Below are 27,805 nucleotides of genomic sequence, written 5' to 3'. Positions count from 1 at the left end.
TTCCTCGATGCCCTAGTAGACCGGTTACCTAAAGGTGGGGACTGACCGGAGTATTTCGTCGTAACGTAACGTCGTAACATCATTCGCGGCGAGAATCCGACTTCGGATGGAGCACTCGGCTCGCTATACTGACTACGAATGCTCGCATCGTAACGTGTTACGTTACGACGAAATGACTACGGTCAGTTCCCACCTTAATGGAAGTGAAAAAAAGGAAAATATCTACAAAAACAGATCATAAAAAAACTCATTCGCAACTAAAAGCCTACTAAGTATCAATGTTTTCAATCGTGATTGTAATTTACACAGAATGTGTGATTTTATTCAATACAAGAAAATTATTTCATAGTTTTATAATGAGTACCTACTTACATTACTTAAAGTGAGTTTCATTATATGGGAATATGGGAAGTAGCTAGGGGCATAAGTGTTCTTTTGTTACATTTTTTTATGCTTGAAAAACTTGAGGAAAACATGATCAAGTATATCGGATACTTGAAAATGATTAGATGAGGAGTCGGAAACATCGGCGGGTATGTATGATGAGATGCATAAATATGAAAAAGGCGAAGATTGGTTGCAAAGACAGATTGGTGTGGCGTTCTATCCTCTCTGCCTACCCCAGCGCGTGATGGTTAATTGGGTTAGTTTGCTTTTGAACATTTAATTAATTATAAGCATCGAAATCGCCGAATTTTCCAACTAAGAACTGTCAGATTCCGAATTCGGAATAGTGTATAATAATTTCACTACGGATAACATCGGATTAATAGAGGTATTTATATTACGTAATGGAATTCCGAAATATTTTCCATTTAATTTGATTCGTGCGAAACAGGGTTTTCCGATAAGTAAATTTTGCAAATGAAAATGATTTTTTGTTGTTTTTCTATTGCGAAGAAACGAAATTGAATTCGGAAAACTGAGGCGCTGTGAGCGTTCAGGTGAAACGATTCATCGTTAGTTTTGCAAGTTTACTCCCCCTAGGGTTCAATATTCAATAGTAATATGTGAAGCAAAGTCAATGGTGATAGCATATTCACCAGAAGTGAGGTACAAATTACGTAGGTAGGTTATATCAATATGGGAGGTTATATTAATATTATAACACGTTGAACTGAACAGCGTCATACAAAAATCATATAGCGCCACGATTAGTTTATTTAAACGAATTGAACCCCCTATATCAACATGAGGTCTGATCGAAATAATTTTAAGCAAACTAATGATTTTTCTCTATTCTTTTAATGTAAGATTTTAGTTCTTAATCATCTTTTCACGGGAAGACTGCTCTCCATAAACTAGTAGACTTATTTAAGACCCAAACATATTAATACTTTTAAATAAGTTATATAATTATAAGCAATTATGAAGTGTTACAAAGTCAACCCCGATACCGTTAGTTTGATTAGGGTACTAAAGCTATTTATCCGATGAGAGTGTGGATTTCACAATAGCATCCAGTTAGGGAAAATGATTTCGGTATGTTGGAAGTTATCAGAAAAAAAATATGCATTACGTAAATAAAAATAATAATAAATAACAAAACACTTATCCGCACCCCAATGGTGCATAGGGCACTGCGTCATATAAACGCGGTGTTATCTTGATCGTTTTACACATGAAGGAAAGGTGATCAGCTCTCCGCTTCAGGTACCAATCCAGGGTAATATTGAATAAATATTAGGTACAGTGAAAAAATCACTTGTATTTATTTTACCCCCCTTGGGAATCGAACCCAGGACCTCCAGAACGGTAGCCGAGCATTACACTACGGAGGCGGACAAGACATTTACGTCAATAAGACGTTTAAAATTAAAATGTACATTAAAAAAATTAAAATCACAATTTTTCACTCACTTATTGATTGAATACAAAGAGACCGTGTTCATCAACAACAAAAATGCACTTTGTTTTCGGCATACTCGTGTTCGAAATAATCCAACAAACGGAGTTGATTTTTCTATTTTTATACAAATATAACAATAAACAAGTTATTTAGGACATGGCCCAACAGTATTTTTCTATCAGAGGCATTCCTTCTTCTAAATTGCCAAATAATGTGAAAGCATTCGATGGTCAGTTAATAGTATAGTGAAACTGAAATACCGACTATTTCCATTGACGCATTATACCAAATATTGACCATCTAATCGTGATCATTAGTATATAGTTTTTATCGAGAAATATCTATAAAGAACGCATTGTGATGTTACTATTGAGCACATTTTATTATATTTAAGAGATTTATACAACGGTACAATGGTTTAATCACACGAAGGAGAGAGTGCGTGATTGCCAAGGCGAGAAATTATCATCGGACGGCTTTAATATGTAGAGGAATGGATGAACAACTATGCTGAAGATATAAATGACATACAGAAAGTGTAGATCTAGATTCCAGACTGGTAACAGCCTACCGATACTTTCGTTAACGCTGTAAATCAAGAAACGATTAACTACGTATTGTTTTCTGAGGGAATGTTCAAGCTATGTATGATATACCCATTTTGGCTGAAGCCTTAGAAAATAATGTTAGTAAGGCTATCCGTATTTAGTAATATTATAGTCGAAATTGGACATAGATGAATTCAAAGCAAGCATTAAGTATAGTACTGTACAAGTAAATATCATCACTCATACACTATAACGTAGTACGGCTGTCCAAACTTAAAAAAAAACAGTAAGGGACATTTTTTTGTAGCACGTTTTTTTTGCATTTTTGGACTAAGTAGAATCTACTTCGTCCAAAAATGCAATAAAAACGTACTACAAAAAAATGTCCCTTACTGTGTTTTGAGTTTGGACAGCCGAGTACTGTACAAGTAAATATCATCACTCATACACTATAACGTAGTGCTGTACAGTAAATATCATCACTCATACACTATAACGTAGTACTGTACAAGTAAATATCATCACTCATACACTACAGTATCTACTCAATGAATTAGGGCCACCCATTATTTTTATGAATACTCTGAAATCCTTTGGATTATTATATTTATTTTACATAAATACTTTAAGTTTTCTATTGACATCTAATATCATGTATATTACCTTCAATAATATGTAAAATATACCTGGATTATTTAAGCCTTTACAAAATTTTAAACCCTTTTTCTGAGAAAGGTCCCTAATTAGCCCAGGTAGACAGATAGTTGAAAGTTCAAAAAATAGTCCTATCTCATTTATTAGTGAAGTTTCTTGAGTTCTGGTTGTTGTTTTGTTTAGAGAGGTTATATAGTTATCGTGTCTTGTGAAAAAAAATTAATTTTTAATTTTAGTTCGTAAAGTATAAAAAAAATTTGTAAACACAAGTGTTTTTTTTGAAAAGGACAAAATGGGAAAAAGTAAAGACATTTCTGAGGAAAAAAAGTCTAGTGTTATAGTGCTACTGAAATTAGGAATACTATCTAATAGAGAAATTTCAAAAAAAGAAAACGTTTCTCGTCAAACAGTGGACAGAATTTCAAAATCAATAAAAAAATCAGTCACCCGCCACCAGCAATCGGCGAAAGAACTGTCGTAGGATTAGAAAAACAACACCGAGGACTGATCGAAAAATCTTTCAAAGTGCCTTAGAAAACCGTAGTGCATCAGCAAAAACATTAAAAATAAAATTGGAAGAAGAGGGTATAAATATATCGGTATCAACACTGAGGCGACGTCTTTACGAAGTAAATCTGAAATGCAGGCGCCCTGTAAAAGTACCAAAATTGACACCACGAATGAAAGCGGATCGATTAAAATGGGCCAGGCTACATCGAAATTACTCGGTAGATGATTGGAAAAAGGTATTTATTTAAATTGAATTTTCAACATATCATTTTAGTAAATAAACTTATATATTTGAATTAAACTTAAATTTTCATTATTTTTCAGGTCATCTTTAGTGATGAGTGCCGGTTAGAAGCCGTGACAGAGAGCCGTCGATTCGTCAGGAAAACACCAATGGAACGTTACAATGAGGCCTGTGCGGTAAAAGTTATCAAACACCCCCCTGCAACAATGATATGGTCATGTATTATTAACAATTTACCTGGGCCGTTGTTTTTCGTGGAAGGAACAATGAACCAAAATTCCTATAATCAGGTCCTCGAACGAATTTCATTGCCCTTCTACCATACACTCGACCCAACAGAAGGTCCATACACCTTGCAGGATGGGGCACCTTGCCACCGGGCTAAATCAATAATAAAAATTTTGTCTAACAAAAATCTGCCTTTGCTCCCCTGGCCTGGAAATTCTCCGGACCTTAATCCTATAGAAAACGTATGGAGCATGTTAAAAAATAAGGTATACTCATTTCCAAATCCGACAGTAGACTGTCTAAAAAAAAATATTCAAAAAATTTGATCAGAAGACGAAGAAATAAAAAACATGATAAAACAGTGCATTTTAAGTATGCCAAAAAGAATTGAGGCAGTTATTTCTGCCAAAGATGGAAATACTAAATACTAACTATATTTATATGAAAATATATGCATAATTTAAGCGTAATAAAGTGTTCATGTGTAAATAAAATTCAATGTTGTTTTATTCAAGGTTTTCTCTGAGTTATTCCTGTTTGAATTGAGAAATTGCGCGAAATTCTGCGTGGCCCTAATTCATTGAGTAGATACTGTATAACGTAGTGCTGTACAGTAAATATCATCACTCATACACTATAACGTAGTACTGTAAAAGTAAATATCATCACTCATACACTATAACGTATTACAAAGTTTGAGTAGACGTAGAAAGGCAACGGTTTAATAAAAAGTAAGTGATATTGGGCGTAATAAAAATATGGTATTAATGTTAAGATCAATGACAATTCGATAGATTCTGCCAATAGATAATACACAGTGTAAAAGTCGTGATTCCTTTAAATAAGAGAACAAACAATAATAGTAGCACGATGTTGGTTCTCCCAACAATCGTGATGTACTCATTCAAGCAGTTGGCCAAAACATTTCATACAATCAATTAAATGTGCGAGTTCTTGGATAAGCATTTTTAGAATCAAAACGAGTATTTTTGAAATCGCTCCCGTTGTGTTGAAATAGAAATACCAAATAATTACATATAACCAAATAACAATCATACAAATCATTACATCGCGGACACTTGTTACTACATATTTACACTGATCTTAAAACCCGATAATTGATACAAATCAAATTCACAGATTTCAAATTCACAGCGAGCACTGTAGTAAAAAAATAATACACAAGCTAAATGATCAGTTTTCATGTAATCTACAAAAAAAACATAACACTTGAACTAGATACAATATATAGAAGTGGTGCGTGGTCCCTAAAACAATTATTCGTTTTATTATGAAACACAGACGCACGCACGCACATATACATTTAAAAAAAAGAATATATATATATATATATATATATATATATATATATATATATATATATATATATATATATATATATATATATATATATATATATATATATATATATATATATATATATATATATATATATATATATATATATATATATATATATATATATATATATATATATATATATATATATATATATATATATATTTATATATATACATATATATATAACGTGGTAATATTTTCCTTCGTAAATTGGGTGTAAATAATATGTAAAGTGGGTGTATAATAATAAAATAAACAATGTGTTGCTTTGTAATTAAAGTTTATTCTTAATTTATCTTTATAATATTTTTCTATCTATCTATCTGATTTTGACAGTTCAGAATATTATATTTTTTCCAACTGATGTCTTTTGTTTTATTCAGCGCGACGCATGCGACATCTGGTGGTAGAACTGTTTTATGTAGGTACTATATGTAAGTACTTAATAAAATGTATAGGTAGGTACCTAGTTATTTTATTACATATATATATATATATATATATATATATATATACATATATATATATATATATATATATATATATATATATATATATATATATATATATGCATATATACGAGTATATATAAACGTTTTACAATTTTGGCGATACCTTTAAAAACATTTCTCTTTCAAGTGTAATTATTATAATGTAAACAAGAAACATCTGATAACAAGAGTCTTCCGTAAACAAGACCAAACGTTTTTTTATTGATTTTATCAATTCCGAAACAGAATCTGATTTGAATTGATTTTCTTCATAAATATGTATAGATTACTAAAAATCAGTCATCGCCCCAGATTACACGAGGAATATTAAAGATAAGGAATAAGGCCGATATTAAAGTATTTAAAAGTCGATTAAATGATTTCCGACAGTATGAAAGAGATATGACGTAGCTCTTTTGGGAAACTCATTATTAATGCCGAAAATCTACATTCCAGTGGGAAGAGTAATATATCGACCGGAAGCGCCGTAATAGGTAAGGTATAAATCTTAAATTGAATAATTATTTTGAAACACGTTTTATTGGGCTGAAATTCTGCGTAGGAAATGGCGTATATCATGGCGAAAATTTGATATTTTTGTGTTGTAATTTTACGGTATGACTCAGGAACGAGGCCGTACTCAAAGTGCTTCTCGTAATTTGTAACGTGATTCCGAGAAAAGCGCTAACCGCATTGCTCAACACCCTCCTCCCGAATAAAGCATTCTAGAAGGACCATTTATAAACCCATTCAAGTATTATTTTGCATTTTTTTTTTTTTTTGGACTAAGTAGAATCTACTTCGTCCAAAAATGCAATAAAAACGTACTACAAAAAAATGTCCCTTACTGTGTTTTGAGTTTGGACAGCCGAGTACTGTACAAGTAAATATCATCACTCATACACTATAACGTAGTGCTGTACAGTAAATATCATCACTCATACACTATAACGTAGTACTGTACAAGTAAATATCATCACTCATACACTATAACGTAGTGCTGTACAGTAAATATCATCACTCATACACTATAACGTAGTACTGTAAAAGTAAATATCATCACTCATACACTATAACGTATTACAAAGTTTGAGTAGACGTAGAAAGGCAACGGTTTAATAAAAAGTAAGTGATATTGGGCGTAATAAAAATATGGTATTAATGTTAAGATCAATGACAATTCGATAGATTCTGCCAATAGATAATACACAGTGTAAAAGTCGTGATTCCTTTAAATAAGAGAACAAACAATAATAGTAGCACGATGTTGGTTCTCCCAACAATCGTGATGTACTCATTCAAGCAGTTGGCCAAAACATTTCATACAATCAATTAAATGTGCGAGTTCTTGGATAAGCATTTTTAGAATCAAAACGAGTATTTTTGAAATCGCTCCCGTTGTGTTGAAATAGAAATACCAAATAATTACATATAACCAAATAACAATCATACAAATCATTACATCGCGGACACTTGTTACTACATATTTACACTGATCTTAAAACCCGATAATTGATACAAATCAAATTCACAGATTTCAAATTCACAGCGAGCACTGTAGTAAAAAAATAATACACAAGCTAAATGATCAGTTTTCATGTAATCTACAAAAAAAACATAACACTTGAACTAGATACAATATATAGAAGTGGTGCGTGGTCCCTAAAACAATTATTCGTTTTATTATGAAACACAGACGCACGCACGCACATATACATTTAAAAAAAAGAATATATATATATATATATATATATATATATATATATATATATATATATATATATATATATATATATATATATATATATATATATATATATATATATATATATATATATATATATATATATATATATATATATATATATATATATATATATATATATATATATATATATATATATATATATATATATATATATATATATATATATATATATATATATATATATATTTATATATATACATATATATATAACGTGGTAATATTTTCCTTCGTAAATTGGGTGTAAATAATATGTAAAGTGGGTGTATAATAATAAAATAAACAATGTGTTGCTTTGTAATTAAAGTTTATTCTTAATTTATCTTTATAATATTTTTCTATCTATCTATCTGATTTTGACAGTTCAGAATATTATATTTTTTCCAACTGATGTCTTTTGTTTTATTCAGCGCGACGCATGCGACATCTGGTGGTAGAACTGTTTTATGTAGGTACTATATGTAAGTACTTAATAAAATGTATAGGTAGGTACCTAGTTATTTTATTACATATATATATATATATATATATATATATATATATATATATATATATATATATATATATATATATATATGCATATATACGATTATATATAAACGTTTTACAATTTTGGCGATACCTTTAAAAACATTTCTCTTTCAAGTGTAATTATTATAATGTAAACAAGAAACATCTGATAACAAGAGTCTTCCGTAAACAAGACCAAACGTTTTTTTATTGATTTTATCAATTCCGAAACAGAATCTGATTTGAATTGATTTTCTTCATAAATATGTATAGATTACTAAAAATCAGTCATCGCCCCAGATTACACGAGGAATATTAAAGATAAGGAATAAGGCCGATATTAAAGTATTTAAAAGTCGATTAAATGATTTCCGACAGTATGAAAGAGATATGACGTAGCTCTTTTGGGAAACTCATTATTAATGCCGAAAATCTACATTCCAGTGGGAAGAGTAATATATCGGCCGGAAGCGCCGTAATAGGTAAGGTATAAATCTTAAATTGAATAATTATTTTGAAACACGTTTTATTGGGCTGAAATTCTGCGTAGGAAATGGCGTATATCATGGCGAAAATTTGATATTTTTGTGTTGTAATTTTACGGTATGACTCAGGAACGAGGCCGTACTCAAAGTGCTTCTCGTAATTTGTAACGTGATTCCGAGAAAAGCGCTAACCGCATTGCTCAACACCCTCCCGAATAAAGCATTCTAGAAGGACCATTTATAAACCCATTCAAGTATTATAATCGTATGTGTACTCGTTACAATGCTGTCGACGTTAGCTTACAGAAGTAACACATATTTCACAAAAACTTTATATATAGTACCGCAAACCAAAAGCTTCAACGTAGTCTGAGAAGTAACCCCTCAGTCTAGATCAGTGTTTCCCAACCTTATTTGTACCATGCCCCACTTTAACGAATCAGACATCTCCAAGCCCCCTGTACCAATTTTTTTATTTACCAAAAAAAATATGAAAAAAGTGAATTACTTCAAATAAAAAATGCGCACATGCAATATATACTATTGTAATTTAATTTTCATAAATAAATAATATGTATATAATGTTACATTACAACTCCAAAGAAAATTAGTGCGATTTTTGGGCTTGGCTTGAGAAACCAAAATGCGAATAATCTTCTGAATACTACAATTTTTCATACTCTTACTATTCATTTTTGCATGGGGTTAGGAACTATAATTAAAATAAGTTTATAAACTTTACAAAATGTAAACGAACGAACAAGTCAATCACGCACATACGAAGTACCCGACTGTAATCTCAACATTTTTACGCTGGGCTAGTATTTCCATCTATCACTAAAAATAATATGGAAAAGTGCAAATAAAACAAATATAAATTTGCAGTCATCATATTCTCCAAAAGTCAGAGTTGCGGTATATTTTTTTTGAAAATACGTTTTTCGAGAACAATGTAACAAATATTAACTATTTGCGCATTGCCTCTCAAGACATTAAAATTACCCTCCAGTGGGGCGCACGCCCCACGTTGGGAAACACTGGTCTAGACCTAGACATTGAAAATATTATATATTAGCCTAACGTCATAACGCTCGTTCCATTCGATTCAACCTATCGCTAATTATAATATTTGAAGGTAACAAACAAACAATTAATAAACTATGTATGTAATGTACAAAAGCCATTGCGTCGACTTGTAATCAACTAAACAATTATGACAGAAACCAGTAATCCTAATACTATGATGGTGTCGTGTCCATACAATTATTTTAATTACACAATACTATTAAAGTCTCTGCCGATTATCGGCTGAGGATATGCTATAAATATCTTACATAACTATATCCGCGTAGCACACAGCAAAATAAAATCCCAGCAGGCAAATATAAATACCGGAGAACGGTCAATAATAACAAACACTGTACAGACATCCCATAATGAAATTATAATATAGGTATCTACAGGTAACTATTTCACCAACTAAAAAATCGGTTCAAACTAGTATTTTATTTTATGTGTGAAGCAGAGAAAGTAAAATGAACGTACGGAATTATTCTTTTCGACATCTGAAATCCTTCCGCAGTGAAAACGCCATTGCACTTCTACATCGAGAAGCTTTCTATCTGTTGTCTCAATTTCCTACCTGATTTCCGCTTACAAATAACCAACAAAAACGTCACCGTATTTCAACGTCAGAAGCCTATCCTCCGACATCTCGATTTTACCCTCAATTTCCGCTTATAGACCCTTAAAATAACCTTATATACTAAAATAACAACTATATGTTTTTTTCCATATAAGTATATTTTATTTGACCACTGACCGGGTTTCTTCGTTACCGACATCATCAGTCTGATGTGAGGCTAGACGAAATTCATATTATACACAACAAAGCGGGGGTTGAAAAACATGATTATAAATATTTTTTTCTGTGAAAATAAAATTTAATTGAATGAGTTTAAGTATTGTATATTACAATAATAATTACATTTAGTTATATGGTAAAGGTTATATTTCAGTACGATTATATTTAGTTTTATTTTTTATTTATATCATTTCAGTTAACACTTTGACTGCCAGTGTCAGCCACCGGTAGCTGACACAAGGCATTTCAATTGCGTCTCGTCGGCCACCGGAGGCTGACACTTTGTACCTTATATTGTCATATAAAGTCAATGTAAGGTACAAAGTGTCAGCCGTCGGTGGCCGACGAGACGCAATTGAAATGCATTGTGTCGGCTACCGGTGGCTGACACTGGCAGTCAAAGTGTTAAGAACTTTTTGAATCCGGGTTCTCAATTTTCTCCCCAATTTCCGCTTACAATTCGCAGTAAAAACGTCACTGTTTTCATATTTCAACGTCACGGACGTCAGGAACCTTTCCTTCTTGTGTGTCTCAAGTGGACAGTCGGCGTGTGGCAGTCGGCCATTAGCGATGAGTCGAGACGACCTTCCTGGTGACAAGCGGACGGGTCCGGTGCAGACGACCCGACCTACTGAGCGCCGCGCGTCGCGCGTGGACGCGGACTGGACGTCTATTTACGCTCCGCACCGCGACGTGATTCACCGGCCGCGCCGCATTTTACTATGTATTTTCACATCAGGCAATGCCTCCTACCTCCTACATACTATTGTGAATACAAAACAGAACTGCACGATAGATTTAGCAACTCCGCGGTATAGAAATATCGTACAAGAATATACAGTAAAAACCACTATAACGTTGAGATGGGTACCGCATTATAAGAGGGAATGTTATAAGTGGTTATTTTTTTAAATATTACAAAAATCAAATTATCTTTAATATATCCTGCAGCAATTGTGTGCAAAAAAAAATTAAGTGTAAAAATATATTCGTATACAAATACACTGCATTTCACCCCGAATGAGGCTATATCACTAAAAACGTTCCTGTTAAAATGGAATATATTACATATAATACAACTTTCCGAATTTGAATAAATATAGTCACCAACTAACTGTAACTGATGACTTAAACCAGCCAACGACTGGTAAGCCCCGTAAATGTCCATAACTACTATATTGAGAAAACAAAGAAAAAATGTCTGAGATAGGTTTTCTCGATCATAAATTTAATCTCAACCTTTAAAATGTTTTCACATTCCGTATATTTACTGGTATCCAAATTTACACGCGTAATTTCTTCACTGTATCTATAAAATGACGAAGTTATTTTAAACTTATGAGGTTTCAAATAATCACAACAATGCGAGTAGAGACACCCACTCAAATTAACATACGAGGTTGCAGATATACGGTATTGATTCAACCCACATTTTTTCTAATGAAAGTTTTTAATAGTTTCTTCACGCATTATGATATAAAAAAAGAACTTATGACGTCAAAATAATCCATAACGTAATTTCAGTTTAGTAGCAACAATTTTTCATGGCGGAATTGACGTAAACTGAAAACGTAGGAAATCGTAATGGTTCCGTTTAATTCGCATTCATTTTTTTGCTTATTTTTATAGTCGGATCTTCCAGATCAAAGAATTTCAGAATTTCAGAACACGCGCACCTTCCAACTTGGCTCAACAACAAAAAATAACCATTGATTAACTTGTAAAATAACACTGAAGCGATACACTGATACAACTGATGTGTGAATGTGTTTTGATGCACTCTTTTAGCAATTAAATTTATTTTTTCTCTGATAGATATATTTCGACTTGAACCCAAAAAACGGAGGTTAATTAGACTATTATATTGACGAAATACTACCCCCTTCCATTCCCAATCACGTAACCACGTACCGATATGATGCAATCCCCCGTGCACCATTGGCTGTTGATAAGGGTCAGAAGAAGAAGAACGACCCCCTTACAACTACATATTAGAAAAGAAAAAAATATGTTTTCAATTAGTTAAATTTCGTCAACTTTTACGGTCCATAGCGAATGGATAAACTTGATACATAAAATATCGAGATTAGTCATGATTTTCACCTTTCCGTTGCGGTATATAATCACATTACCATACATTATAATTACTGAAAAGGTTAAAGTAATCCTGTTTAGTAAAACCAGTCGAATATACACGAAGAATACGGTAGCATTTCGTGTTAATCCGTGCAACTCCAAGAATAGAGTCCGTTGACGTAATTTGTCTGGTAATGCGAAAAATGTAAAGAATTATGAATATCTATTTCCATTTGTCTACGTCATATAAAACGCTCCATAAGAGAGTACTGGCAAACCTCTTGATACAATCCCGGGAATGAATGGAGTCTAGTGGCTATAAAATTACTAGTATGTAAAGGTACCCATCTAGCTATAGTAAGTTTGCAGCAAGTTATTTTGGTTCCGGGAATCGAAAACGTTTCAGTATATTATGCGCCTACATAGGTATTTTTGTTACAATATGTTAAGAATGAAATAAAACATCTAAGTAACCATGAGTAGGACCGTTGAGGCGCTGTTTAAAGATCCCAAAGACAGGGATAATTACTCTCTGTAGTGTAATGTTAAATACGACAGGGACACGAAGAAAACTAAGAAGTAAAATAAGATATGAATATATATTATACCCTTTGTTTTTTTACACTCCTAGATTTTATATAGCCACCACATTCTAAGCCCTATCTCTCGATTGAGATCAAATTAATATCCAACATCAGATTGAATAATTAATTCGCGATAAAATAAAAAAGGGTTACTGCCACAGGCATTTGAATAATTATCATAAATATTTTATCAATATCCACCTTGACATAGTTCTGTACACATAATAATATCGGCAGATTAATAATTAAGGCAATATAATTAATAGATTATATTTAATATTTCCTTAAACACATCCCGGTAGATCAGTATTTCTCAAAGTGGGCGATAACGCCCCCTTGGCGTCCTAGAAGACTTTTACAGGGCATAAGAAGCCCAAAGAGACAGATAGAAGTGCCAAGATATATTTTTATTCCTTCCCTTTTTCTATGACATTCTAGCGATTTTATTTTCCCTTTTGGCGAGAAATTTGACAGACTAGAAAAGTTTGGGAACCTGTGCGGTAGATTAATCGTGGGTACTTATTTATGACAAACGATAAGATAATGTTTGATTGTAAATATAATACGGTCAATATGTGAGCCAAGAACAAGTGCAATAATTAAATAGAAAAATCGAAAATAGAAAACTCGATATTCGATACAAAGAGGGTTCTATTTCTGGGTTGCCATCATTGTTTCCCCACCTTTCGCTAACACCCATCACGTCCCACAGGTCACGCTCTGATATTCCCGTAACCGGGTACTAAGCCCCGTGCCCGGGTTCTAGGCTCTAGTACAGGGGTCGGCAACCTCTTGGACCAAAAGAGCCAAATGTGAGAAGCAAAACGGTTTAGAAATTTTGGGGGAGCCAACATTTAATTTACAATAATTTAATTTAATTTATTGAATATTTGAAGGAACCTACAAGTATTTTAGATTTTAGGTAAAAGATTTTTAACCGGAGATATTTTTTTGCTCAAATTATACCTCTATCATAGATATATAAATCAGCACAAAAAAGATTTGATAACGCTGTTTTCTAAATTGATTAAATAATATTAAAATAAACAGTTTTTTTATGTATCTGTTACTCAAAAAATATTTGAACATTCAACGATGTACGCATTTTACTATGCATTTTTAATTTATTAAGAATATAAGACAGAATAAAACTAAAGCTTATTTTTAAAACTTCCAATTTATTTTATTCACGGAATAATAAAAAAAACAATAAAAATTTCTGTAAAAAAAACGTCATTTTGAATTCGACAAAGAAAGAGCCACATGTGGCTCGCGAGCCACACGTTGCCTACCCCTGTTTTAGCAGACCACTATACGTGCCCGATTTTCCATTCCGCTAGCACGTGTTCACTGGGCCGACTACCTTTATTCATTAACCTACACGAGTAATTATAATTTTATTTATAGTCGCGACTCGACGAAACCAAAATAAGCACACACCGGTTTTATTATTTGAACGGATCAAATTCTAATAAGACAGTGCCACAGCGTCTGATAATGCTAAACGCACACCTACAAGAAAATATTAAGCCGCGAATCCACTTGCACATGAGTTAACACAAGTAGAGCTCGCGATTTTAACTAGAGTATACGTTCACACGCACCGTGGAAATTTATGAATTAAAACATATTTTTTTATTTCTTTAAATTAACCTGTCCGGGTGTGTGGCCGTACAGAGTACTACGTACAGAAACATACATGGTCGTCCGAACAAAACTTTCCTCAGAGGAGTATGGGCGTACATGAACGGCCGCGCTTATAACTAAACCCCGGTAACATTTATTTCTAAAATGGCACTTGTACTGTCAACTGTGATTGTAATTAATTACTTAAACCACACTTCAGATTACTTTTCTGTTTTACCCATAACATTTAACTTAAAACAAAGTTTGTGTGACGTCTCGTAATGACGCTGTCAAAGAAAACCCATGAAATAAAAAATCTTTTATAAAAAAAATTATAAAAAGTAAAAAAAAATTAAGTACTTACTCCACAGATACAATATTATCCGCAGTCCGAACAGATCAGTAGTAATAATAATAAAAATTATCTAGTTAAAAAAATCTTTTTTTCTGGTCTATAACCGTCAATCTGTACCTCCATGTGCTTTAAAAAAATCTATGTAAATCTCATAATTTTTAATCAAGAAATTGAAAATGTAGGTTTTTATTTAATTTATAAAAAAATACTGCACATCCCTATATTTGCAGGTATTCTAATAATCTGATGTTTTAAAATATAGCTTTAATTTTGTAAAATCCTAATTATCAAAAAAATATATATACACACTACAAGATGGCGTTAATCCTAATTCATTCAACGAAATAAGGTGAAAATGTCTTGTAAAAAAGAAAAAGTAAAATTAACATTTTTTTATCGTCTTTGTGATCCACTAGGCGAAAATCGAATAGGTCCATATTGTATAACTGGGAAATAAAACAAGAGAGTAAACATTAGCGAAGGCAATAAATAATATGAAATCGCCGGCAGATAGGCGAGGAATCAATAGTGAAGCTTTCGGCAACTGGGTCAACAACTGCCGCCAGAGTTCATCGCGAACTTTGGGCGGATTCGCCAATCCACCGGATCCGACGCTATTTGGCAAAGGGATGAAATACGTCATGTGTGAAGAGTTTTAAACGTAACAAATCAAGAGGAACCATCCGAGTAGAATATAAGTATCGTTGGCCATTGAGAAAACGATAATTGTTTACACAATGACTCCACTTCTTTTTAAATTAAGATACACACAATGTATCAAATAATAAATATATTAACAACGTTTTGAGTGTGTCGAAATACAAGATTTAAAATATTATTATAATTATTATATCAAATATAATATAATATAAAATGGGAATAATTTTTTTACAATTTATGTATTAATTTTAAATCAAACACAGATTTTTTGAGTCTACTAAGTTGTATTTTATTAACAAAAAAACAAAAAATTATATTGTGACAATTGTTTCGCCTTGTTAGGGCATTATCAAACGAATGTGAAGATCAAATGGACTACGGTCCTTATACAATTCTAAGTGACAGTTTTAACACGTGCAGCAATAATTTATGGGAGACAACAGTAGCTAATGGGGGATGTAGGTATGTACCCTTATATTTATTTTCTGGGAAAGGAAGAACGTATTAACATGGCAATATTTTAGAGAATTAATATTTCAAAACTTAATATGTACAATTGTTGGTAATATTATTTTTAAGAATTTATGTATGCAGATGCAATTATTAGTTTATCAATAACGCATCATGCAATATTTTTTCTGTGTGTATATTAGGTTAAATATATTAGTTTCAATATATTAGGTATAATTTATTGTATATAAGGTTCTTTGTGTGTATATTAGGTTAAATTGGATAAAAACAATAAAAAATGTATGTTAAGAGAACTCCACCGACAAGACACACAAGGTGGCTTGGTGGGTCTCTGCAAAAAAAATTTAAATATGTTTATAATTGTTCTTTAAATAAATGTACACAATTTATGTTCATAAATAAAAAATAAAAATAAAAAATAAAAAAAATAAAACAAACTCGAATGAACATTTAAGTATATAAATTTTTACAGCCTAGTTAATCCGCGACACGATTAATTCGATTTTGAATAATCGGATGAATATTATAAATTATGATAGATTCGAATGTGTGTGTTATACGTATTAACAAGTCTAAATATCGGTTGTATGTACTCGTACATACTTATAATGATACCATATTACCGTCTAGTCTAGTGACCTTTCCTATGAAAGATATACAGAGCTTATCTAGAAATAAGGTGCACATAACAGGGGTCATGTGGATTTAAGTACAGCTGATAAAACGTAATAATCCCTCTGTTGCAGCCATGAAAGAGTGAACTCAAAAACATTTATATATATATATATATATATATATATATATATATATATATATATATATATATATATATATATATATATATATATATATATATATATATATATATATATATATATATATACACATATGTGTGTGTGTGTGTGTGTGTATGTTTATAAAACTGAATAAATATTATAGTGAAAAATCGAACCCAGGACCTCCAGAACGGTAGCCAAGCGTGCTGACCATTACACTACAGAGGCGGACAAAGATAAGCCCTGTATATCTTTGATAAGAAAGGTACACTACATGTTTTAAAATAACCCTGTACTATGACTATTTATTTTGTATACCCACACACAGGCCATGCCTTTGTGGGATCTTTTTTTGTATTTATTTTTATTTTTTATAAATATTTTTTGTTTTTGAATTTATGTAATGCAAAAGAATTTTAAATAAAGAAAAAAAAAAAAAAAGGGTCCAACGGCCTCATATCATTTATAGGCGGCCACTTAACTATTCGAAGGATTGGTTATTGTGGTCTCCGAAGTATTAAAATACAAAAATGACGGGCAATAAATTCCTGCATAAACACAAGAATTTTTGGCAGCATTTCAAATTAATTATATAACTCCAACGAGAGAATTAGTCACAATAATTGACCGATTTTTTTCTATGCTAAAAAATTCACAAATCCGTTTTTTTTAATCTTCCAATGAAACGATCGGATTAGGTATATAATGGGTGTTACTTTTATTAGTTTTTTTTAAATGTTTTTTTTTTTTAAATAATATATTAACATTTTTAAGTATAACATAATAATTTTAAACATTTATAGATATGGAAAACTTTTATATTTAGATTCGCTGTGCCTCTCCAAAAAAGAGACTGAGCTCTTGTGCTTGGAGAGGGACTTACACTCATGGTTTAATGTTATATAATAAATGATATAATAGTCTTTTTTTGTATATTTTTTCAAGATTTATATGTAATGGGCATTAATTTTTTTCTTAAGAATTTTTATAACTTCTATTTTTTTAATTTCTTTAGGGAGTTTATGCATTTATTTTCCTTTATCTTGGCTTTTAGCTTGGCTGTTTCGGTAGAATCTAGATTATTTACTACTAGAGATGAGCTGAGAATTCCTGCAATTTCCAGACATTTTATGGCGAACTATGACGCTGGCGATGAGGCGGTACGTGGTGGGATGTGTGAAGGTTAAAATGTTCATCAATTATATTACATTACGTAAATTGAAAGATGAAAAGAGGGTCAAGAGTAAGTTTATAATGTTTAAGTATTATAGTTGTAAAAATTCCATTGTTTTATTAACTTGTACCTTATTTACACGAGTTATTCAAAAGAAGGTTTATTTTGTTCTATCGAAAATAATATTTTGTTTTCAATTATTGAACAAACAGTATCTGGTACTATTTAAGGTTGATATTATAGAATTTTTTAAATGTTATAAATATTCATTTAATTTTTAAAATAGTTAAAAAAAATAGAGCGAAAAAATACATTTCTTCAACATCTTCAGCACAAAATGACAAAAAAGCCGATGTTTTTTTTATATGTCATTTTTTGACCTTATTATCACTTATTTTTGGGTAGTTTAAGATAGGATAGATAAGGTTAGGTTAGTTTAAATGACATGTCATTGTTTTTAAATATATGTATTGATTTTATTTATCACTTATTTGGGATTATTTATCACTTATGGTTAGACATATATTTTTCTTGTATATTTTGATTCCTCATTGAGTAATTAAATTCAATGCTTCATAACACAAAACCATCAAAAATAAAAGCACGATTTAAGGATTCTTGTATATAGCCGCAAAAAAATATATTCTCAGTGTAGATTGATCATCATAATGTTATTATAGGTACAAAAAATATTATGGAATAATAGAAGAGAAAAAACTAAAAACAAAATACGATTTTGATGATTTTGTGTAGTCTGCAGACTGCGCAAGAGGATCGGCAAGAGTACGCAATATGCCAAGCGATCAGAGATCACACACGCCACATTCGCGCATGTCCCGATGCCAACATACATGGTACATCTATGAGCCCACTATTCGAGACATGATACACACTGGATCCGTCGAATCTCATCAAAATAAACAGTTATTTTATAGATACTGTAAAATGGTTACGTTGCGAACCTTAGGCTAGTCCTAGTTTACAGCCGGCACCGGTTCGGCATTATTTATTTTGCGTGTAAGTCGTAAGCCGGCCTCATCCGAACGGAGTGAACAGAAATAGAATACCTCATCTCTATCGCGAATCCATTCATTCATGCAAATTTTACACGGCAGCTGTTTGAACTAGTTACACCGCGTCCTGCTGCGACCGCCCGGAATTCAGCACCTCTGATAAAATTGAGTCGTAACTCAAAAATCACGATTTGGAGCCAAATATGCAGATATATTCATAGCCTCAGGTGAAGAAGAGCTGACGGAGTGCAGCGTGAATTCCGCAGAACCCTCTTTCAAGATCGGCAAGATAGGTCCAATAGAGAGAGACAGAATCAATAGCGAGGCGCCGGTGGCGCTTAAAATTTTGTTCACTCCTGCTGTTGGCTGGCCAACCAAAAATCTCGAATCATACAAAAATCTATTCTAGGGAAATATTTAAATAAATAATAATAAACGTAATTTTAACTTTACTTTTTAACAACATAACGTGTTGTGACTTACCCTGAACCGACTTGAACGCTGTTATTGTTTTGAGAATGTTTATTTTTTTGTTTTTTTTTTCAAACTTTTTTGATGCATAGCTACTGTTCACTTAATTTTTTTTTATAAATGCATTTTTCATTGCGAATTTATAATAATTAATTTTACAGCAATCCGACTTCAAATGTCGACATTACTTTAAAGTAAAGAGCAATTGTCTATCGAACCCGAATAATGTACTTTTTTGAGTTATGTATCAATTTTATCAGAAGCACGATATGTACATTGTGTAGATGCACAACATACAATACATCGATTTCAATATTTACGAGAAGCGAGTAATTTTGATGCCTTCCTTCCATAAACTGTGCATCCAGAATCTAAAGCAGTGGTTCCCAAACATACTATGCCAATGGACCCCTCTTTATAGCAAAAACCTGTTCATAAACCCCGATTAAAATAACTGCATGCTATAAAAATGCTAATATAACATTGATATCTTGAATGATAGACTGTGACGTAAAAAGAAAATAGAAATAAAATATCTTAGTAAGTATTATAAAGTAGTATTTACAGCATTTTTTATTTCTGTTTTGTTATTGTTACTCCTGCATCAGTATGGATTCATCTGAGTTTATAGGTCTACTCGCAAAAGAACAAAAATCCTAATTAGGGATAACTAAATAAAGAACGTCTTAAAATCTTTGGCTGAAGTCGGAATGAAAAGCCACCAAGCCAACAAACAAGCAAATCTAGTTTTTGTAACTTTTGGAAACTGAGAGTACTCTTCTTACGCTTTGTTTATTCAGAGTAAGTATTGCAACGCGTGCATTATACGTTTAGTTTTTATAAAATTTAATTGATCACCTGGTGGCTTCCATACTTATTTTTAAGTCAGGGCGTAAAAATGGTTACCATTCATAATAATGAAAATGGGTTACAATTATTTACTTTATATAAAATCCTGCGCGGACCCCTCGACGATTTCATGTGCTCCCTTATTATTTATTGTTTACCATAGACCTCTTTCCCGATCACACGAATCCCTGGGGGTCCGTAAGAACCACTTTGGGAAACACTGATATAGACACTGTTTATAGCATTTGAGGCGATTGGGAAACAATGCAGTGTCGCACTCGTACCTCGTAATACGTCTGTCTCTTAGACAAAGGCCGTTAGCAATTTAAAACGAGAGGAGACATCTATTTAAAACACGTATTTAAAATAACAATAACAGTAAATTGTACGGTAATTAAATACTACCAGTATGATCCCATTTTTGCATAATTTTAAGGATTTTGTTTTATTTTACATATTGTGTATATTTTTTTAAGGAATAACCCGCAAAGCTTCTATTTGAGATGCTTATCTGCAGGTAGTGATGGTGACGATAGGGAAGGTTAATGTGAAAAATATATCACAAACACCCAGACCTATTGAAAAGAAATATATCCTGGATTCATTTTGCAATTGCCGGGAATCGAACCCGCGATGCCCGTTTCGCGGACGAGCGTCTACCTAACTACCACACCACCGCGCAACACCACAGCGCCTACCATAACAACTGCATATTGATATCTCTGTATATTCAGTTTTTAAATGCATAATTTTGATTACAAATACATAATCATACATGGTTAGTTTTACTATACTGCAGTTCAGTTCGGACTAAAATGACAAGTTTGTACTACTTAATCGCTGTATTTATTTATACTTTAAACATAAACGCAGTTGTATGAGAATGGCCGTAATACTGGCAGCAACCATTTAACGCACCACGTCTTCTGATGAAAGGTACTTGGCTATAATGAAACGCAACTATCACACAATACATAACAGTCGTAATAATAAACCGGCCCCTCACATCTTACTTAGTTTCAAGTGTGCTATTCTAATTTCGTCTGCCGAAAGTTAGAGACAAGGGTTTAAAAATACATATAAACATCCGCCTGCGGGTCGCTTACGGATAACTAGTAGCAGAGCGGGCGGCGGGTCTATCTCAGGTACAGACAGTACATATTGCAGGCTCTTCAACTGTACTCTCTCTCCTGCTAACTTCCCAACTCTCTCCTCCGTGGAAGCCCGTATCGTGGCTTAACTTCCTGCACATTTACAACAATGACTTCGACTTTGCTGTATGAAGTTCTTGCGAAGTGAAGTTGCCTCGTATTCTACTAAACTAGGGCATACGTAAGTCCCTTATTTTCCGCGTTCCAAGAAACATGGCGCGAACAGCAAAACCGCGGAAGGATGAATCATCCGTACGTCCATACGAAAAAACGTTTTGTCGTGTGCGCAAAACTGTCGATTTATCTGTGTATGAAAGAAAATCTCTTATAATTTTCAACGTAATTTGAAATTATCATCTGAAACATTTAAAAAATTATATTATAATTTTAAATATTTATTTAACCCTAACCTTAGATATATTTAACTACAATCAAAAGATAGTGTATGTACTTATATTTTTTTGTAAAAACGGAATAAACGTTACAAAAATTTCATCATATATTTCACGTAACATGGATATTTAAAAGTGTCGAAAACAATACAACCAAATATTTAATAGACAATGAAAATAGTAATTCAATAATTTTGCATTCCTGCCTTTGATTCTGGTGACAATTATATGGTTTGTTTCAATCATTTTTGTAAGATTGGTTTGTAAGGTTTCTTTTGTCATCACTTACGTTGCTGTGACGATGAAAGAAGACTTAAAACGCATTTGTTATTCTATTTTGTGCGTATAAGCATCTAAATATATATAAGTATCAACGATTGTACATTATTAGTAACGATTAGTAATTTGTCTATCATGAGTAATCTAATCATAGACGACATGGCCGAATGATACGATCTATTTCGAATCTACTCATCTCCAATATCCGATTATGAATAGCTCTTTATGCTTTATTTAGTTATTTAACGACTTTGTGGATAGTGGAAACAGGTTTTACAGATTTATTGCGTTATACTAAAAGTTCCTTTGACCCAACATGGTATACGTTTGATTTGTTGGATATTGTACAGGGTGGCACAAAATTAATCACCCTTTAGGAAGATGTTATAATTTTTGCAAATAGCGTCGTACGTCAATCATATCTGACATTTGTGAATCAAACAGCTGCAGTATACGAACAAATTTAGGGTGGCAAAAAAATAATTATCCAATTTAATTTTTGAATAACTTTTTTTTCTAAATAAAAAAAAATATTTTGAATGATGGAAATCTCTATTTGGACCTTTACATTTTTTTCTGTTGAGTGAAAAAGATGTTATCCATCGAGTGGCCGCTGCCAGTGTTGATACACATTTGTGCCCGTTTTATCAATCTGCTTGTATACTGCAGCTGTCTAGTTCACAAATGTAAAATATGATTGACGTACGACGCCATTTGCAAAAATGATATCATATTTTGATAGTGATTAATTTTGTGCCACCTGTAGAAGACTTTTTGAGAAGTTTGAGGAAATATTCTGTTTTAACTCTTACCACTCTGTAGGCCAGACATTCTGGCCCGTATGATTCTAGTAGGCAGCTCCGTGGGCCACAATGTCTGGCCCGGCGCTGGTATAACTTTAATTAACTGATTTCTCTATCACCCAAGTATATTCTACCAAAAAATATTTCAGATAAATACAGTTAATCTTAATTAACATGGTCATACGAATTGCCAGACAGAGTGTCCCAAAATTAGGGAGCCAAAATATTTATTTTAATGGTAGAAAAACGTCGCATTTTTTTGATCAGAGTAGCTGATCAGTTATGAGAAAAAATGGTCAGAGTGGAAAAGGTTAACAACATTGTGAATTTCGACGAATTTTTGTATGTTTCATACCAATTTACTAACATTCAGGCCGAAAGTAACGTTCAGCGGCTGAGGAAACTGGGATCAGAATAGGAAAACACTCAGATGGCTGGCAAATAACTATGAATAAGTATAAGGTGGCTTCTATAAACACAGCTCTCCTAGGACATAAAGGCACGTGATTACTACCCGGTGGAGCAGTGGACTGTGACGGGGGACGGGGGACGGGGGACAGAGGACAGGGGGTTGCCCGAGTTAGTTTACCCCTGAGTAATATAAAGTTATTTCCGTACACACTCCAAATACATTTTTTAACTAAATCATGCCTCCTGTTCCGGTTCAACAAACCTAAGTCCCCTTGTCACAACACTAAACATATTTTTCCCCGAATCCTGATATCGCTCACTTCTTTCAAGAACGTCATAAATAAAAAAAACTTGATTTTTCAGGAGAACGTTTTTAAAGTTTAAAAATATAATACAATGTATTAAAAATATATTACTAACCATTTATTGAACTTTTTACTGTGCAACAGATCTTTTTAGGTAAAACCTGAAGGTTTTTTTCTCCATTTGAAAAATATTAAGTATATTTAAAAAAATAATTAAATTTCTTTAAAATGCAAAAACAACACTTTCTGCCCTGTAGCGGGTAAATATTAAGTTAAAAATATGCCGCTTTTGCTGGGATATAGTACATTTTCTGGGCATTTCGAAAACATGCACAACTGAAAATTGACGATTTTTGATTTATGACGTTCTTGAAAGGAGTGAGCGATATTAAATTTTGTTTATTTTTTCAAATGTTCCAGCAACGTATATAAAATGTTTAAAATTTAAATTGAATAAAGAAAATACATTTTCCTATCTGCGGTTTACAACAAAAAATGAAATAATACTCAAACCAATGAAAATTACACCTTTAAGAAATTGTCCAAAACCTATGCCTGATGCTTGAAAAAACTCTTTCTAGTTTTTAAGTCTGTTGTGTTAAACCCCGTTCAAATCCATTTTTTTTTTAAATCTTAGAAAACGTTTTTTTCTTAGTTTAACATGTCCAGAATGTAAAAATAATCCGGGTTCGGATCTTGCATACAAATAAAAGGATCTCTGCTAAATAAAAGCGTTCCTCAATCCAACATAGATGGCTGTTGTGAACTCATATGTACTGTGTCATGAGATCGATCAATATATCTAGCAGTTACGAAAATTTGAGTAATGTGATTGTCAATCATGGGTAGAATGGTGAATGTTGCACGTGTGTAAAGTGATCACTTAACCAGCCTATGACCGGTCATAAGCTCTAAATACCCCGACTTCAACATTCTTCTTAATCAAATTTGAGATATTATAATTTAAAAAAAAAAAGTATTTGGATAATACACTGAAAATGTTGTGATATTTTGATATACCGTAAACCCCCCGTTGAGATAGGTACAGAGTTATTGGAGGGAACGTTTTAGGAGTTAAATGTTTTTAAATTGTACTTTTATTTAATAATTACTAATTTCAGTCATTTCCGCTGGTTAAAATGTAATATTTTTTTAAAAATATTGACCCCTTATAACGTTCCCTTCGATAATGAGGAACCTATCTTAACGTTGACTGTATTCATATGTACAGTAATAATAATACATAGTAAGTATTTTAAAGGATAAGGCGAACGAATAAAATTACAACTTGGCTCCGTTGCATCGGCAATCATTTCAAAATGTACCGGAACTTGAGATTTTAGACATACATAATATAGAATAATTGTGTTTATAGGACACGGGTGACATTCTTGCCGAACGGAAAATACCGTGATTGGCAGATAGGTACCGTTATTATGCAATCAGTCAATGATCCCACTTACTAAAGTAAACTAAACTTAGTTGATAAACAAATAAACTAAACATCAGTTTATTTGTTTATTTACAACACCATTATTATTGCAGTCGATGTTTTTTATTCGGTGTAAAAGTTAAAATTATTTAAAGTTAAATCCAGCTACAGAAATGGCTATAAATTATTCCTGATTATTGGTGTGACATTCAATTATTTAAAATACTTGAAAGTGATCAAGTCAGGAATCGGAATAATCGGGTGTTAGTATGTTGTCCGCAACTGTAGTGTAATGGTCAGCACGCTGGGCTACAGTACTGGAGGTCCCGGGTTCGATTCCCAGGGGGGATCAAATAAATATAGTTGGTTTTTTCACTCTAATATTTATTCAATATTACCCTGGACTGGTACCTGAAGCGGGGGGCTGATCAACTATCCTTCGTGTGTTAACGATCAAGATAACACCGCGTTTATATGATGCAGTGCCCTATGCACCATCGGTAGAGGATAAGCGTATAAATATGAGAAAATCACTCATATTTATTTTGAACCTCATGACACTCGAACCCGGGACCTCCAGCACGGTAACCGAACGCGCTTACCACTATACTGCTGAGGCGGACAAATTTAGATGTAACGTATCAAATAAAAGATCTTGGCATTATATTTTTACAAATTGCTAAATATATGTTAATATATTACTTAAACTATTTTTTTGAATAACGATTTCTAAACTAATCACAAATTATAAATATTTTTGATACACTTTATGCAAAATAACCCCCACTAAAAAGGCTGCCCCACTTCGATCTTTGAGATAGGTAGAACTACCTACCGCTTAACTTTTTTTTAATATCATAAAACGTCTATAGTAGTATCCTGTTCGTTTCAAATTAGTTTATAATTTCACATCACAAAATGCTAAGGAGTAAAACGCATTGAGCGAAATACGCAATAGCAAGAAAGTTTTTATTTTTTAAATAATATTTACGTGAACCGACGTAATTTTGTGGATTAATCAAAATTTAAATAAAAGAGAAACAAAAACTGGAAATCAAACGCTTGATGTCCTGTCTTGTACATGATCACTGAGCTACAAATATTATTAATTAATAATGATCTCTGGATCTCTTTTGACCAACAGTCAATAATCAAAATAACATATATTTTTAATGATAATAATAAGAAAATAATTTTTCATACTATATTTATAAGACTTTGAGATAAAACTGTTTAGAACAGTTACAAAAATGTAGATAATATTTAAATAAGAACATTCTACTTTCTCTCCAAGAATTCTTTTAAAAGGTGTTTCAAAATTAATCAGGTATTATTTTTATTCGATTGGCAAATTTACTATTTACGGATGAAAGGTATTTTATATTTTCGTATATTATTTATGAAATATATATTATTTCCAATATTCCATTCGATTTTCTGAGCATTCTTAAGAAATTAATGATTTGAAATATGTATTACGTACGTTACTTTTTAATAGTTGATTTATATTAAAATATTATTTTTTAATAATAAAAACATAACTTTAATTAATTAAATAACATTTATTTTGCAACAAGATAAGTCAAATTAAACACAAACCCACGTAAAATCTACGATGTCTTAAAATGTGATGTTTTTGACAGTTGACACATTTTGAAGACCTAAAAATCGATATTAGTTATTTGTAGGTAAATAAATCATCATAATCTACAAATTGTAAGTTGACATACACTATATACGTAAAACTTTGGCAAATATTACACGTATGGTATTTTTAATTCATTCATTCTGACTTCTTGACAGTTGTTACCACCCATTCTCGCGGATAAATATAAAAAAAGTGATAAGAATTATCATACAGACATCTGCAAAGTTAGGCTACTGTCATTAAATATGATCTAATTTGTACAAAGACATTGTATAATCGCAAGTGTACTCTTAAATTAATAGATTTACACTTAAAATACGGTTTAATTTGTAAACGAAGCCATTTTTAATGGCTACTTATTTCAATTACTTACGTTATTATGAATATTTAATTCACGTCAGATGATTAGGATATCCACAAAAAACTTCACGCACACATTTATTACACAATTATATTTATATTTAATATCATTTATCTCAATTGTTTATAACTCACAAGACAGTAACAACATATTCCGCAACACACAACACGGCAAACGAGATCGAGAGTGTTGCCCGTAATCGAAAAATATATTCCATATCCTGCCGGTGTGGTAGCATAAAAAAGAAAAAAGTCCTTGTAAAACTCGACGTTTACCCCAAATATTGGACCCTACCTATTTATATTATAACAACATTGTACTACGCTACCATATGAAGGGTAGTACATAATCTTTGATGAAAGGTTTGTTAGCATAAAAGGGTAACTCTCTCGTCTGTCGTGATATACTCTCTTAGCTACATCTGCGTGGCTGTCTTCGTTCTATTCACTCATTCACAT

The 27,805-nt window shown here is 32.1% G+C and overlaps 1 protein-coding gene across 2 annotated transcripts in view; it reads right to left on the bottom strand.

Annotated features, from left to right (window-relative positions):
- Snrk (SNF related kinase) overlaps positions 1-27,548 on the bottom strand; it is a 54,752-nt gene extending 27,204 nt beyond the window's left edge. For both annotated transcript variants that reach the window (XM_088275135.1, XM_088275148.1), the window contains exon 1: positions 27,360-27,548. The gene's annotated coding sequence lies outside the window, so the exon portion shown is untranslated. The remainder of the gene's footprint in view (positions 1-27,359) is intronic.
- Positions 27,549-27,805: the final 257 nt, after the last annotated feature.

Source organism: Brachycentrus maculatus, unplaced genomic scaffold (genome assembly GCF_059751285.1).
Source record: "Brachycentrus maculatus isolate JH-2025_06_01 unplaced genomic scaffold, ASM5975128v1 h1tg000036l, whole genome shotgun sequence".
NCBI classification, from domain to species: domain Eukaryota; kingdom Metazoa; phylum Arthropoda; class Insecta; order Trichoptera; family Brachycentridae; genus Brachycentrus; species Brachycentrus maculatus.
The sequence above is the reverse complement of the archived record's forward strand: the minus strand, read 5'-3'. Positions and strand labels throughout refer to the sequence as shown.